At 30.2% G+C, this 15,861-nt stretch overlaps 1 protein-coding gene across 1 annotated transcript in view; it reads right to left on the minus strand.

Moving 5' to 3' along the window:
- The window catches only part of LOC126838663 (uncharacterized), a 65,749-nt gene that overhangs the window by 41,138 nt on the left and 8,750 nt on the right, over positions 1-15,861 (minus strand). The window contains exon 2 of the mRNA XM_050573269.1: positions 85-241. The gene's annotated coding sequence lies outside the window, so the exon portion shown is untranslated. The remainder of the gene's footprint in view (positions 1-84; positions 242-15,861) is intronic.

Below are 15,861 nucleotides of genomic sequence, written 5' to 3' on the forward strand. Positions count from 1 at the left end.
ACTTTTACCGGGCTTCAAAAAGATATTTTTTTTTTCAAATAAAAGACCCTGACATTAAACCGTAAATTGTATGATTAATATTACCTCGTTAGCCGCCACTAGTAACGTTTCAGCTCGTAGCAAATCAGTGGTAGGTGTTATGTGTCCATGCGGTGTCTCCAGTTTCGCTATAACTTGTCAATCATTATAATAAACACAGACTGTTAAGTACGTGTAACGTGAATAATAATTGTCCATTGATCTGAAACAAACAAGATTATGATATTATTTAACGACGATGTTTACCTGAGGATCTGACGGTCGTTATAGTAAAGTATAGGGAACAGTTTATGCCGTAAAAGATTATAATTGGAAAGGGTTAGGTAGTAGACTTAGCTACTAACATTGACTGCCGCTTGTCAGGGACCTTAACTTTGGGTTCTGTGTGCACTCTACAATTACAAAATACCATGTCAAACATTCTCCTATACAAAAACCTGTATAATTTGTATTGTTATTGGATTATTATTTTGTCATCTTTTATTACTTTATCAGTCTCCAACGACTGATAGAGTTAGCTTAGTTTCATTATTGCCGAAAAGTTAAGGGTTTTAAATATTAATTTCTTTATTCTTTATATCAAGTTGTATCCAACATTTTCTATACTTTACTTTAATAAATAGGTGGTGTAACTATAAGAAAATCGTAACGTATTGCTACATGGGGTCGGGCTGACGAGCATAATAGGCAAGAAATCCGGTTAAATGCTACCTGCGATGGTTGTTTTGATCAAAGTAACAAAGACCTAACGTAACTCGTGTATGGAATTTATGGGAACAGGGGTTCAAGTTCAATGGAGTCCTTTAAAATGTAAAGGGAAAAAGCAAAACGACAGAATTGAAGAAAATGGCGTGCACGCTGTGAATGAAAAACGACAAATAATATCCGAGAATTTCAACACTTTGAAGTTCAATATTACACAACTTTAACCGTTAGGCAATTTTTGGAAGTTCACAAATTCGTACACTTTTTTTGTTGCATTTGAATTTGTTAAGTTTAGTCTATAAAAAACTGAAAACAGAAGCCAGTTAACATATCAAATTAAAAGTATATTTTATTATAATTTATATGTTATATTTCATATACAATAAGTAGTGAATTCAATGATAATACTTTTGAATACTATTTAGGTTTCAACGATGGTACATTAATTAATAATTAATGTATTATAGTTAGTTTCAAAATCATTAAGTTGGTACCTACATTTGTACGATTCAAAAGAGTTTGTATAATATGTTTTTTATTTGAATTAGATATGCGACCGTTTTGATGGAAATATTAGAATCGGAAAAATTGTTTACATTTACTCGAATCGATCATAAACGTCTTTATTGATGTTGTTTATACAAGCAGGAACATTATAAATGGGTATGAGTTCGGCAAAATAAATCATATTTGGATTTTTTTATTCGCTATAATTGTTTATCTACTACTTTGCCGCTGCCTGTACTAGGCTAGGTGTACAATATTTACATGATAATTAATTCAATTTTGTAGAGTAAACACGCAGACTTCAGAGATAGGCATTGAAATGTTTGTTCTCGCACAAGGGGTGTATATATTGCTTTGGTTTTCAATTTATATCGTATGATAAGTTGAGTTGTCTAGATATGGCAGATATGAGTTTGGCGTTGATGAATTTAGCGAAGTCTCTATTAATGTACTTAGCGATTATTTTGATTCGGTGAAATTAATTATTCTACTTAGTTTTATAATTTTGCTAAATCACGTCTGGTCTCTGAATGTACAAGATGATTCATACACCTGCATATAGCTAGGTGATTTATATAATATGCTAATATAATTATACACAATCATTAAGCAAACTGTCTATTCTAGTCAGTAAATGATCCTGTATATTTTGTGATTTTATTTATTATATTATCCGGCAGGCTTCCTCTTATTACGGTCTTCGGTAAGACTAACTCACTAGTTTTAAGACTATTGAAGCGATACTCAACTTTGTATTTGCTATTATAATGCTAATTAATAAAAAAGTTACTATCGCACAATATCTTAATTATTCTCTGAGTTACTTTTTTTGCACGCTATTAGTTTTAACTAAAATGCACATAATAAAAAACAACTTTAACTGGCTCAGATTTCTTTTGTATATGAACTAAGTGTCAATAGAAAAATACAAGTGTTTTTAGTTACATTATCGAAAGTACTCTAAATATTAGAAAGTACTATTTACATAATATTAGACACAGTAAAGTGATCTTCTTGGTTATATTCGGTATATTTAAAAAGTGAATATATTTTTTGGACTAATTATAAAAATAAACCTAACGTTTAAAACGAAAACAACTTAAAATGGGTATTTTAAATTTAGCATTGTATTCCATAGACGCTTCAAAATGTTTTAAGATATTTAATGGTAAGCTATATGTCCTTAATTATTATTTACAGACGCAACGAAATAGTCAAGTACCGAGATAGAAATGTTTCATTAATACACAGAATATCTCACATTCGCCTAAAATCTACTTCCATGGAAGAGGACGTGAATACACAGCTAGACGTTTTGCAACAGCTCGACCGTGATTTAAATGAAGTAAGACTTAGGAATCTTAAAGGGTAATATGGGTTTGATAAAACAACTACATTGGTATAACTGTTACTAACGATCATAATTGGGCCAGTTCTATTATGGTTAGTTTTAATATTGCAACATTTATCAATACAGTTAGAAGGTACATTATTATATTTTAACAATTAATTAAGGGGATTAAAAGCGGGTGGGTTTTAAGGAGTTATATATAGGCGGTAATAACCATTCAAAATAGTCAAAATTGTGTCAGCTTTTGGGTCTTAAACGTCAAAAAAAAAAACAGACCGCATTTAATCCCCATAATGTTTATATTATTCGTGATTAAATATTAAATTTTACTCGTGATAGTAACTTTTTGTGGATAAAATATAATTTAACAATACCTAATTATTGGTATAATCTACTTCTTTTTACTTATCAGTATTTTACTTATTAAAAAGTAATTAAATTTATTATAATATTTTGTATCAATAGTTTTTTTTTTATTACCGACTTGTGCACCTCTGAGTTAGGTTGGTATATCTTATAGATCACTATATAATTTTTTTAGACAAAAATATAGACTAGAGTACATTTAATAATAATTATTACTTAATGACAAATATTATAGCATAAGCTGGATTGATTTATAAAGTATGAAATGTGAATTATCGCTTTAATAATGTTAACTTAATCTTTATTATCCTGTAATATGCTTGTGAGTATATATTATATTCTATAGAATTAACTGAGTTACATATAAGTTTTAGAGATAAATGTCTACTATATTAGTACCTTAGAAAAATAGTAGAAACCAAATTAAACGTTTTGTAGCTATAAAATATATACTCAAAAATTAATTATGGTTTTTTGACCGATAAATTTGTGTTAATGTTGTGGATGTAGTTAAAGGGCTTTTATTTTTTGCTATTAAGGTTGTAATATTTTATTAACTAATGGACAACATTAATAAGTCTATCCGTAGGTAACTGGAAATTCCAAGTATTATGACCACACAGTTTCTTATTCTCGATAAATTTTTTATATTAAAAAAAAAAATAATAAAAGCAATATTGTTTTTAATGACTTCAAAGGATTTATAGCTAATTATAATTTTAAATTAAGAGCCTATTTGGTAGGCCTTGTGCCTTCAGATATGACCTATATTAGTATTTGAGAGGTCATGAAAATATAAGATAATACAAATGTATTTAATACAATAAAGTTTAGTAAAAAACTCGTATCGGGTAACTTATTTCAAAATTAAACGCGACGAATATTTTTTTATAATAAAATTATATAATGTCAATTGTCAGATATACAATGATTAATATTCTTTACCTACACTACATAGTATGCTTTGTATAATTTCAAAATAATTTGCGAGATGCAATAATTGAATCATAATTGTCGACTCTTTGTATAACATAGTATATTTCATTAAAAAACAATAAAGTCGAGGGAAACTTTTGAATTTTTGATGTTAAAAACTTTTTTAATACGTAAACAACAATTGGACTACTTTAAAGTTAAATTAGAAAATATAGATATTTATTACATTAAATCAGTTGACCTAAATACACTACAAACTAATTTGTTATTTTCATTAAAAAACTTTTTATTTGTTAAGTTTTTTTTTTTCCGCATTTTTAGCTGTTTACTTACAATTATTTTGTATAATGTATACAAAATTTTTAATATGTTTGGCGTTTACACATACATTGTAATATTAGTTTGTATGTTAAATTTGTTTTAATGCGACTTTCAGAATCTTCGATTTTCATTTAAGTTATCCAAGTCGTCTTGGATTGAAATATCCGAAATTAAATTTTTTAATTCGTGTATAAAGTTTACACTTATACTTAGAGAGTCTCTACTGAGAGATTCATTAGCCCTCGTTCATAGAAACCTTCTGATAACTCTCATCATTCAAAATGTATGGTCACCCTGAAGTCAACTGTAATGTCATCCCGCCAATGAATAATTGCACTATACGTCATCACTAAATTCTTGATTTAAACATTTGGCCAAGTCCAGTAACATTCTAAAAGTTAACACTAAACTTCTGTATACGTACACACGTAGTAAAATGCTAAGTGTGAACTTTGTTAGACAGTTTTGAATAATTTCCAGAAAGTTGTTTCATAGTTATCGACAAACAAATGTTACACAACGAATAATACTCAAATAATACTAAGCATCGAAAAATATTCGATGACAGTAAACCAATTAATCTTATTGAATTCGTTCGATTTTGCTGAACAGCATAAAACTTGCTCAATAAAGTTGTTCAAAAGTTACGGGCAAACAAACGTAACAAAACAAATAATACTAGTTGCAGCTTGTAGTTGCTTAACATAAGAACTCGATAAAATACGCTGTCATATTTGCCGATTGTGTATATTGTATTGTACTTACAACGACTATAATATGTGCATAAGAAATAACATTAATAACAATTGTACTCGTATATACTATCTAATAAAATCTAGCAAATTCATTGAGAATAATAGGATATATTTATTTTTTTGCCATTATATTATATGTGTAGGTATTTGATCTGAAGTAGTGTCAATGGACGCCCCCTTCGATCAAGTCGTCCAGTGTTATAAATAAATTAGCCCTAAATTTTACTTATTGTTTATACTAATACAGAAGAGTGGATAGGGAGAAGAAAACGAGGAGAGGGAAAGGGAGAAAAATAAAGACATATTATTTTAAGTGACTATGCAGTGCAGTTTACCTGTTGTATTAAAATTCCTTCCTATAACATGTATCGTTCATTGTAAAAGTGAATTATCTCCTTGTAATTGAATTTTGAAATAACGAGTTTTTTTTTTTACTAAATGTGACTCCATTACGCAAAAATATGTGTATTATAAAATGTTTAGTTCACCACTTTTACAATGAACGACTCATAAATATATAATATGTATAGGTGTAACGGTATCATAATACATATTCGTGATCAAAATATGTTTTTACTTCAAGGGAAAATATAACCATACCGACACGACGGCTGCATAATCTTTTTTTAGGGTGATTAATTACCGTAGTTCTGATGACGTGTGTACGGATATAATATTATAGATCCGGCGGCAGAACTACGACATCAGACGACGGAAGGAAAGGGATCGACAGCGCTTATTGAACGCCCAACGTTTGGTCTTGTTGGCACGGGTACCGAAAATGGATTTCAAATACACGGAGCAACTGTCTTCGGAGGAATCCGCCTTGATAATATCAGCTCAACGGCCGTTTGTGTCCACACTATCTCATCGACACGATTTTCAGACTGTAATATTGCGTTCCGTAACGGACGGGGGCGAGCCTATAAGAACCCAGCGTCTTGAAGAAGAACGCGCCGAACAAGAAACGGCCGGCGATCACGTGACTTCATAAGACAAACGGATAGCTGGCGGTGACGAACACTTAGTCTTGACGGAAGTTTTCCGATTGCTATGAGTAAACCGATAACATAAAAAAAAAATGTACTCTAACCAGTCGATGCCTTTATATAATATTCTATTGCCCACTTCTTTTTTTCATAGCTTTCACCACACCGTTTGTCGTTTGCCTACTTCTCCGTCTCCAGGGAATGCGAGTGTAAATTGATTTTTTTACTCCGTTGGTATTCACTACTACGTTTAAAAATGCTTTGAAAAGACTATGCTATTCCCGTACGAATCGCAATTGCAACCTTCGCTCGCCTAAACATCTCTATCTAATACCCTGTTAAATATTTCAATGGAAATTTAAATGACTCACCGTCTATAATATTTGTTATAATTTCGAAATGACGATAAGAATCGCCAAGAAGGAGTTTGGCAACGATGTGTTTTTAAATTGTTTTGTGTCTAGATGTGCGATAAAACTTGTCTGATATCATCATACCTTTCTATTCAAATCAAAATACATTCACTGAAGGTCTTTTCAAAGGTCAAAAGTTTACAAAAGACTAAGTTGATTATATTAATTAATTAATCGAAAAATAGTCAACATTGGATCCAATTTATTTTTATGTTAATTTTAGATAAAAATATGTCTGTACTTAATGCAACATAATTACCATTAACCAAAAATTGTTTCATATTCTAATGAAATCCAATTAGAAACGGTTTTTGTATACTTTTTTTTTGTCGCTTTAAATTATAATAGTTAATCATTTTAAGTACAAAGTGTCCTGATTTATGAAAACGAATTGCGACGGTGGACATGAACGGTCGACTAATGTGAACAAAATTATAAAACAAAACTATGTATTATGTAATGTAGAGTTTATCCCACGGTGTAACGAGCAAATGTTGAACTTTGTATAAACGCACATACAAGGTATACTAGTCACTAAGACAAAACTGACACTGGAAAAATAAACAGTTGAAAATAATGACGGGCGATCCATAAAAATTAAGACATTTGATATCTCTACTTTTACCAAACTTAAAAATTTGAATATCGTGTAATTCCTTGGTGTTAGGATAGAAAATGAGAATTTTTACTAGGAATACTTATACATATATTACACTGAGGTTGCACAAGTATGATTAATTAGCCTTTAATGGCGTTATACTGCACAGCCAATAACATTTCTTAAAATCATAAAAATAAATGTAGCTTAGATGCGATCTGTAAAGGTTTTGACGTACAACAGCAGAACTTTTGTTGAATAATTATGAAACAAAAAAAATGTATGACTCCTCGTCTAGTCTAAGAGCTCAACAAATATCCATATCGAAGGATTTAAATTTATCAATAAAGAAGAGCGTGAAAATTAAATTTTTCAAATAAAATATGTTAAAAAGTCTTTATTATACTTAGACTAAAGAGTACATGAGCCATGTATTCATACATTCAGTATGTAATATTCAATGATGAATTCATGAACAGTAATACATAGTATATAATACGATTTATACAGGCAGTAATTGGATAATCGTAAATTATTATTGATTACAAAATATTATCTAAAAAAAATAAAATGAAGAATCGCAAAGTAGCAATAGCTAATAGCACTAAATTTAGTATAGCTAATATACTCTATTATTATATACACTAACAACAAAGCTAATATATAGGGGAAGGGGTTGATTATTGTATCGTGATATATTTTATGAACAGTTTTACTGATAACACCGATTCGACTAGTGCTAACTTGATATTTTATTTATTAAATTGGCTGAACGTTGTCTCGGAACGTACTTACCTTAGTAATGTTGTAAATGCAAAACTGTCACGTTAGATTACATTACAGCGGCCGCAGCACCGTACAAGTATACCGCGGTGGGGATTTGAATAATTTCTTTTCGGCGATAGGTCTCGACGCGAATTGAATAAGGAGAGAAAAAACTTACAAGTGTGTGTATTATGAGTTGAAGAGTACAGTACGCAATTTATATATATTATGCAGATGTATGTGTGTGTGTTCACCGCAGTTGTCAGCGTATGTAATATATGCTAAAGTTTCTATTAAGTACTTTCGGATAAAATTGCGAAGGGGATAATTTGACGTACACTATGTGTCCGGGTTTACCTGCTGTCTTGTTGTAGTCGCTTCTACTTATAACAATGAAACTTTGAGCGCAGATTGCGAACAAAGTAAGGATAGAAATTTTGAGAAACAAAAAAAAAATGCTGCCTACGTCATGGAAGCTTGTGCGGAACAGTTGAAACGTGCACGCATAATTTTAACGAACCGTGAGAGCTTAACGATTTTGAATTAACAAAACGATAAAAGAGAACGTGGCCATTCAAGCTGTAAGCTCATACATATAAATACATATGTATGCCGTAGATAGGTGTATAAGATATTTGAACAATTATTTATAACAGTACAGGTACTCTTTATTTTTTATGTATAATATTCATAACCGTTTGATGTTTCAATTGAACTCCTTCATTCATCGTTATCATTCAATGCCAATATATTATACTCTATTCGTTGTGTTACCCGTTCGGATAACTATTGACAATGTAATTGAACAATGCATTTAAAACAGACTGATTGAAATGTATGCAAGTTATTTCAATTCTGTCAATGGACAGTACTAGTATTATTATCACAAAAAATAAATATTTCGAAAAAAAAATGAAATGATGATATAAAAAAAACGAATTATAAGTATAGTTTTACAGTAAAATGCATCTATTTTGTTCTTCTCTTGACATTATGTTCCTTGGGGTAAAATAATATTTCCCTATTTTTTCAGATTTTTAAAATTACTTTTAGAGGTTGCAAGCATCATTTTTTTTTAAGGTATAAATATCAATTTTAAACAAAGAAAAATATTTTAGGGTACTATTAAGGGTAAATATATCAATGTTTTCACAAATTTTACATTCCAAGGCCTAAATTAGTTGGATAGTAGTTTTTTTTGTAAAAAAAAAATACTTGTTTATTCCTCTTTTTCTAATGATGATTTTATATACAATCAACATTTGTTTAAAATTGATATTTATGCCTTAAAAAAATTAAAAACTAAAAAAAAAAATTTTACCTCAAGGATTATAATGTTAAGAGAAGAAAATTTTTTTACCCTAACGTACATTTTTGCTTTTGCTACTGTATATAGTAATATTCTTTGCCTACACTTGGTGTGTCTTTGGTACGCACGTTATTCCCCGTTACTGCACACGCCATAGATAAATGACACCAACTACTAAATAATCATTTTGGCTAACTGTGGCCACCGCAAACTTCAAAAACCCTTATGAACTTCTATTCAACAAAATTTGAGTTTATGAACTTTTCATCATACGACTCCGTGGACAATAACACGCTAACGACAACCTAACTAAGGAATTCTATACCAAAAAAAAATTCACTTTATAAATCATATAACGTTCTATTCATGCGCCAATGCATAACCAAACTTTAGTAATACTTTATACCGGCTCAGTTGATCGAAAGCCTATTTTAGCGAACAGTTATACTTTCTTATTGCCTCATTTAATGTATTATGACTGTTTCGTTCATACGTATATAAAGTTAATAGGTGTGTACCTGCACCTGAGATATACACTTAGTAACATGTGTTATAATATTTGTACAAATTAAATAAAACAATTAAATACAAACCTATTTTTAAATGCCATCGTGCACTAGACAATATTTCAACCTAGGCTTTGTCCAAATTTGCCGCTTTTTCTATTTAAAATTTTAAACAATTTAAAAAAAAAAAATACCGCCTTTATAAAATTCCGCCCTGACGTTTGTTTAATTACAATAGGAATCCATAAAAAAGTCGGATTATAAAATCTCAAAACATGATTAACAGTTAATCAGACATTCTAAGACGGTCCAAAGATATATTTATTTTACCAGTTATTTATTTAATATGTATCTAAATATAAATAATTTGTTTTAATTATCTAAATGTATACACTTTACTAAGAGCCGGTGATAATGTAAAATATGATATTTATTAAAAAAAAATATGAACCAAATGGCAGGTGAAATAATGATATTCTATAGATTGCGTGGTTAAAGTAACATTACACAGTTATATATTGCTCGATTAAACATTTTAATTATTTGTAAATTCAAAATGATTTATGCCTAAAAGCGAAAGGTTTTTATGAAAAAAGGCCCATGAATTTGATTTATGTTTATAAATGCTTAGATCCAGAAAACTCAGTTGTTTGTTTAAAAAATAATAATCTGAAAAACTTATATGTGTCGACAGTTTCCAGCAAATTTATAAAAGTTTTTAAATTTATAAGATAAAAAGGATATTTAAAAGATATGATCAGCAACTGTTGCAGAATTATTCAGTATTATACATACATGATTCATTAAAATATGTATATATTATAATATATATTTAAAAAATCCAAATCGAGGCTTGAGCTAAGGAAGACGTTAACCAAAACTTTTAACGTTCACATAACTTTTATTATTATGTGAACATACTAACAGAGTATACCGTTAGTGTATTATCAATGCATTAAAATGTTTCCTTACGTTTTATTATTGACACTTCTACTGCTGAATATTGTTTTTGCTGTTTACAAACACCGATATCAGCCATTTAGTAAAACCTTACTTTAACCGAAATTAAATAAAGGCTACCTACTCTCGTCAATGAGACTACAAGAATAGACGCGGTTAAAACTTGTTCGCAGCTAAGCTTACAAATCGAAGAGAGGAAAGAATCATCGTTTTACGTAGTATCGGTTGAAAACTTTGTTATTATTACAAAGCGTTTGAAGTTTGCATTTAATTGGAATTCATAATAGAAAAAAAAGGTGATTTTGTTTCTGTTTTTTTCCTTTTCTCGAATCATACACATAGAAACTTCTAAATTGGAAACTGCCGTACTATGTAATACTAGACAGTAATATTTAATATTAGTATTTTGATGACAAAACTGAATAAAAATAACAAAATTACTTGAGTTTAGTTACGAAAAGAGTAAGCCGTAAAAAAAATGTACCGGAGTGGAATTGATTAGGTAAATAATTTTGAAAAAAAATGCTATCCACCTCTAAAAGACTCAAAATTATCCTCGCCTTATCTTTTTAGATCGACATTAAAATACTGGTTTATTAACTACCGGCTCCAATACACTAATAATTGCATTTCGTATAATATTAAAATGACAAAAAAATAAAACCTTTTATTCAGCTTACAGAAATTAATTTTTAGACCTTAAACCATAAAATATCATATAAAAAAACCAAATAAAGTAAAAATGTCCACCGTTTCTGAAGGAGAGAGTCTGATATTTGTTTGGTATGTCAACGTTTATTGGTGAAAAATGTGTAAATTATTACTTTTCTCGATTTGGAAGGGAAAGGGGTAAACTTTTTAAATTTTAGGCGCATTAGAGTACCTTTCGGGTACGATTTCTGGTCTTAACAGAGTTGCCTTACGAAGTAATCGATTCAGCGGTTTAGAAGATTCGTGAGTCCAGACACAAATACAAATTATTTATAAAAAAATAAAAACACATTGTAAACACAATCCTTTCTGAGCTCCCCGTCGAAGCTATAAGTTAGCATATAAATAAAATTTGAATATTTATAATTTTAATAAAATACAACGAACTAGGTCTAAAATGTTGAGAGATTTTTGTCGGTTAACGTGAACTATATTTTATATTTTAGATGCTTTCTATGAATTAGTAATAATAACAATATTTAAATTAGTTCTTTACTTCTGTGTTTGTAATTCTATGATTGTGTTAAACAAGTAAAAGCATAAACGTCCAAACTTGTGCATGCAATAATGCGGTGTAATGTAATTTTGATTTTGTTACTGTGGACCAATCTATACTCGTTTAACACAAAATTGAAAAACACTTTCGATTTTCAGCTTGTATTTATATCTATTTTGAAAACGTCGCCTTTTTAGTAAATCGAAAGAATGTTAGTCCCAGTAGAGTAAGCACTATAGTTTTTTTTTAAACTATAGTTGTTTATAAAACTCAAAGATTCAGCAGAATTTTTCGCATGACATCGCTTTATCCTGAAATTGACACTGACCCGAACGTCGTTTAGAGTTATTTTGGGAATGGAGTAAAAGACAATAATTGGAAAAAAAGTCAAGTAACCTCCGACACGTACACAAAACTGCACGTTGGTGGAAAATAAATGATTTACTCGCCTACGAAGAACTGCGGGGACTGCGGAAAAGGAGATATACCGTTTTTGAAAGAAGATAAAAATAAAAAAGTGTTGTTTGCCCGAACGGAAAAGGTGATGGCGGTCAAGCGGATATGTCGGTGTGGTATTAGCCGTCATACATTTTGAAGAAAAAAAAAACAAGTAGCAGCTATATGCTCGCCGTTAAGTAAGACCACCCGGTACGGCGAGGAAAATCGAAAATTCCCCACGCAATTCCGGGCGAATTTGTCTCCGGGGGACGTGTCTCGATTTGTGAAAAAAATAAAGTATATATTTCATCGCAATTTGCCGGTTCGTTTAATCACGTGCGCCGACCGAATTGATACACACGGCAAACGAGGCCGTTTTGTGAAGTATAGCAGCAGGCCGTGTTTCGTATAAATTATCTCTTTAAAAATATTATAGCATTAAGACCGCAATGAAAATCGATAGGATGTGTGTTGTGTGCGGAATTACAACAGGCCGACCACTCTCTCGCCGGAAAACCGGTAAGTGTTGCACCAAGTGGTATAACAATAGTTTGCGGATCTGATCAATATAGCACATTGTACAGTTTCTGTAAGAATTTTACAATTATATTTTTCAAGCTTTATAGACATTTTTTTTTGTTCTCAGGCGCATCCGATATTAATCACAGACTTTCATATTACACGCATGACTCTTTGAGAAACGGTCAGTATTATTAAAGTAGTATAAGTGTTATAATTGAATGACACAAACAATTACGTAATTGAGAATACATTATACATTTAAACATATTATTTCAACGTGTTTGCGATTAATTATGTTGATAGCAAATACAAATTACAACTTTCTACGCGTGTATACATAGTTTAATGGATGGCTGTACTAATAATTACTAAATTATATAATATATATATATATATATACTGTTAAACAAAAAGTCACTGATGAAAAAAAAACTGTTGGGCAATTGAAATGGTTACTTTTAACAAATTTCGATATTAAATTAATATCGAATAGATGAATTATAAAAGTCAATAGTAAAAATAAGGTCTGTCTCTTTTATTAAAAAAACGAGTGTCCACTACCGATAAGAACGCAGCTATACTTGTACTTTGTAATAAACGCGTCCGGGATGTTTTGTGTGATGTATTAGTTTCAGAACTGATCTAGATGAAATAATCCCATTGTAGAGCTTCCGAAATAACCTTTAATCTTGTTGTGGATTTCAATTTCCCTCGGCAGCATATCAAAAATGTAATCTCTCGGCAAGGAAGAAAACGCGACTGTCTGAAAAATGGTTTTTGAATGTAAAGAGAGAATTTTCCGGGTTTATATTTTAAAATATAACAATATAGCGCGGCTAGCTTAAACCGGTAGTACCCATCGTATAATATGAGTTCAAATGGCATTATTCCATTTAGCCTCTTATGCACAGCCCCAAGTCTCATTTGTTTATATTAAATATTTAGCTTATTGTTTTAGCGGGTCTCGAAAATACAGCCGATAACGATCTAACAGTAATTTTTTTCACTCCAAATTTAATGAAAACTCGGTTTGTCGAACTTATATGCTTTTGAGTTGGCACGCAGTCGTTTCTTATGTATGTACGAGAATCCACTTAGGCATAAACAATAATGGAAACTCTACATAGGCGCCAAAAGATAGATGTGAACGGCGAAACAGATATTGTGTATTATATTATTATATATTTATTTCGATTTCAAATTAAACACAAGAAGAATACATAAAACGTTCTTCAAAATCGTTTAGAATATTTACACGCCATCAGCTGTATAAATAATTATTGTTTGTTGGCAACGATGGAACAACAATATATTTCGTTTTGTTACTAAGTCAATACTTTAAATGTATTTTCGACCTGTCCGAGATTTTAATTTTGTACTGAAGTATATATATATATATATATGTGGTTTTTTCGTTCGTTGTCTTTAGTTCAAGTTGTAAATGGCTTAATTGTCAAAATGAGTATAATATAGCAATCTGATATTGACAAGATAAATAAAAAAAAGTATTGCTGAGGTAACAATATACTTAAAATTGTATTTTTACTATTGGGTAGATCCAATTAAGGTTGATCGTCCGTCTCTCTTGGTAGTTTGGTAATGAACACTTGTTAATTTAGCTAAGTGCTAAATGAAGCTATAGCGAGTTGTTGTATAGTGGAGACGGACCATATTGGGTCGGAGAGGTCACAGGTCTACAGGAATTATTACAACTGAAAGCGAAAAAATCATCTTCAAATAAACGCTTCGGGGCAATTGTGTACAAATATCGATAAAAGAATTTACAATATTGTGCCTAATACGGTATTATTGTTATCAGGGCGAATACGATTAGGGTTGGTTGTCTGTTTATAATAAATTGTAGCCATTGTTTTCCATACACGTATGGAAAACAATATTGATCACGTATTGATTTACAATGCAATGGAAATGTTATTCAGATATCTGTTACCTGTTGATACTGTTACCTACTCTTGCATAAAAATTCACTACAGTCAAAGGGTAATTTCCCCCATTTTTTTGGGGTTTTCCTTAAAAAAAAATAAGTTTGACTAAAGATTATACGATGATAAAAACCTAAATTTCACGGCCGCACTTTAGATATACTCTTTCTATCTACAAAAGTAAAAACGTATGGTAAATCTGTCAAATTACAATTATAAAAAACTATGTAAAAAATTGAGTTGGGATGTCTACATTCCATTTTTTTCTTTGCCGAGTTAATGATTAATTTAATCGTTAGTCATCATATAGATGAGTACTTTTAAACGTTTAGTAATAATTTATATATTTTAAGCCTCAGACATTTTAAGTGATTTCAATTATTGATTATTAATCAATTGAAAAACTAAACAAAATGAATATTATTTAAAGATCAATTTAATCATCATCATTATCTTTGAGTGATAAAACTTTGTGAGCATAATGAATCGTTATTATTGTCGATTTAAATAGCTGATTCATTTGTTATTCGTTAGTCAATAGCAGCTGTTATCCGTAATACGTTTTGTCCAACTCTGGTGAAAAGTATTATAACGAAATCAATGTATACAGTATATCGTCCACTCGGGCAGTTAAAATAACGTTTTTACCTAGTCAGTTGATCCTGTGAGCTTTTCAGCTTTATAATTTTATATACCCTCGCAGTCGCATCCACTGTGTGAACTTCTAGGGATATCGAAACTTCAAATAGGGAAAATACATTATTCATGTCGACTCTCGCCATATTGTGTAATAATTCCAAAAATTGATAGGTACTTGGATTTTATTTTTCAGCTAAGGACTTATTATTTGTTCGGCAAAACTAGCTGTTATACGCATATCATTTAACATTTACAATGCGTTATAGATAGCACTGTTAATTAGTAATAAATTATTTTGATCAACTAGTTATATTCGGATTGATAAATAATCACGTTTGTAAACTACAAATAATAGTTTATGATCTTTTTTTTAAAAATATAAAATCAAAAGCAAGTTGAATTTCTTGAATTGAAAAATCAAAAGTAATACAATTAAACCAAGCATCTAATATTGTTTATTGAAGTTAAAATCAGTGATCCGCAATTCATTCCAAAACTATTCCAATTTGACTCTCTTTAGTATTATTTTCGAAACAAATAAAACCTATTCGGTCCTTAAGTTATTCATTTCGGTAAAATGTAGTATGCAATA

This window comes from Adelges cooleyi, unplaced genomic scaffold (genome assembly GCF_023614345.1).
Source record: "Adelges cooleyi isolate 19-005CV unplaced genomic scaffold, UGA_ACOO_1.1 ACOO_flye_CR_arks_rails_tigmint_CR_PRNA_30, whole genome shotgun sequence".
NCBI classification, from domain to species: Eukaryota; Metazoa; Arthropoda; class Insecta; order Hemiptera; family Adelgidae; genus Adelges; species Adelges cooleyi.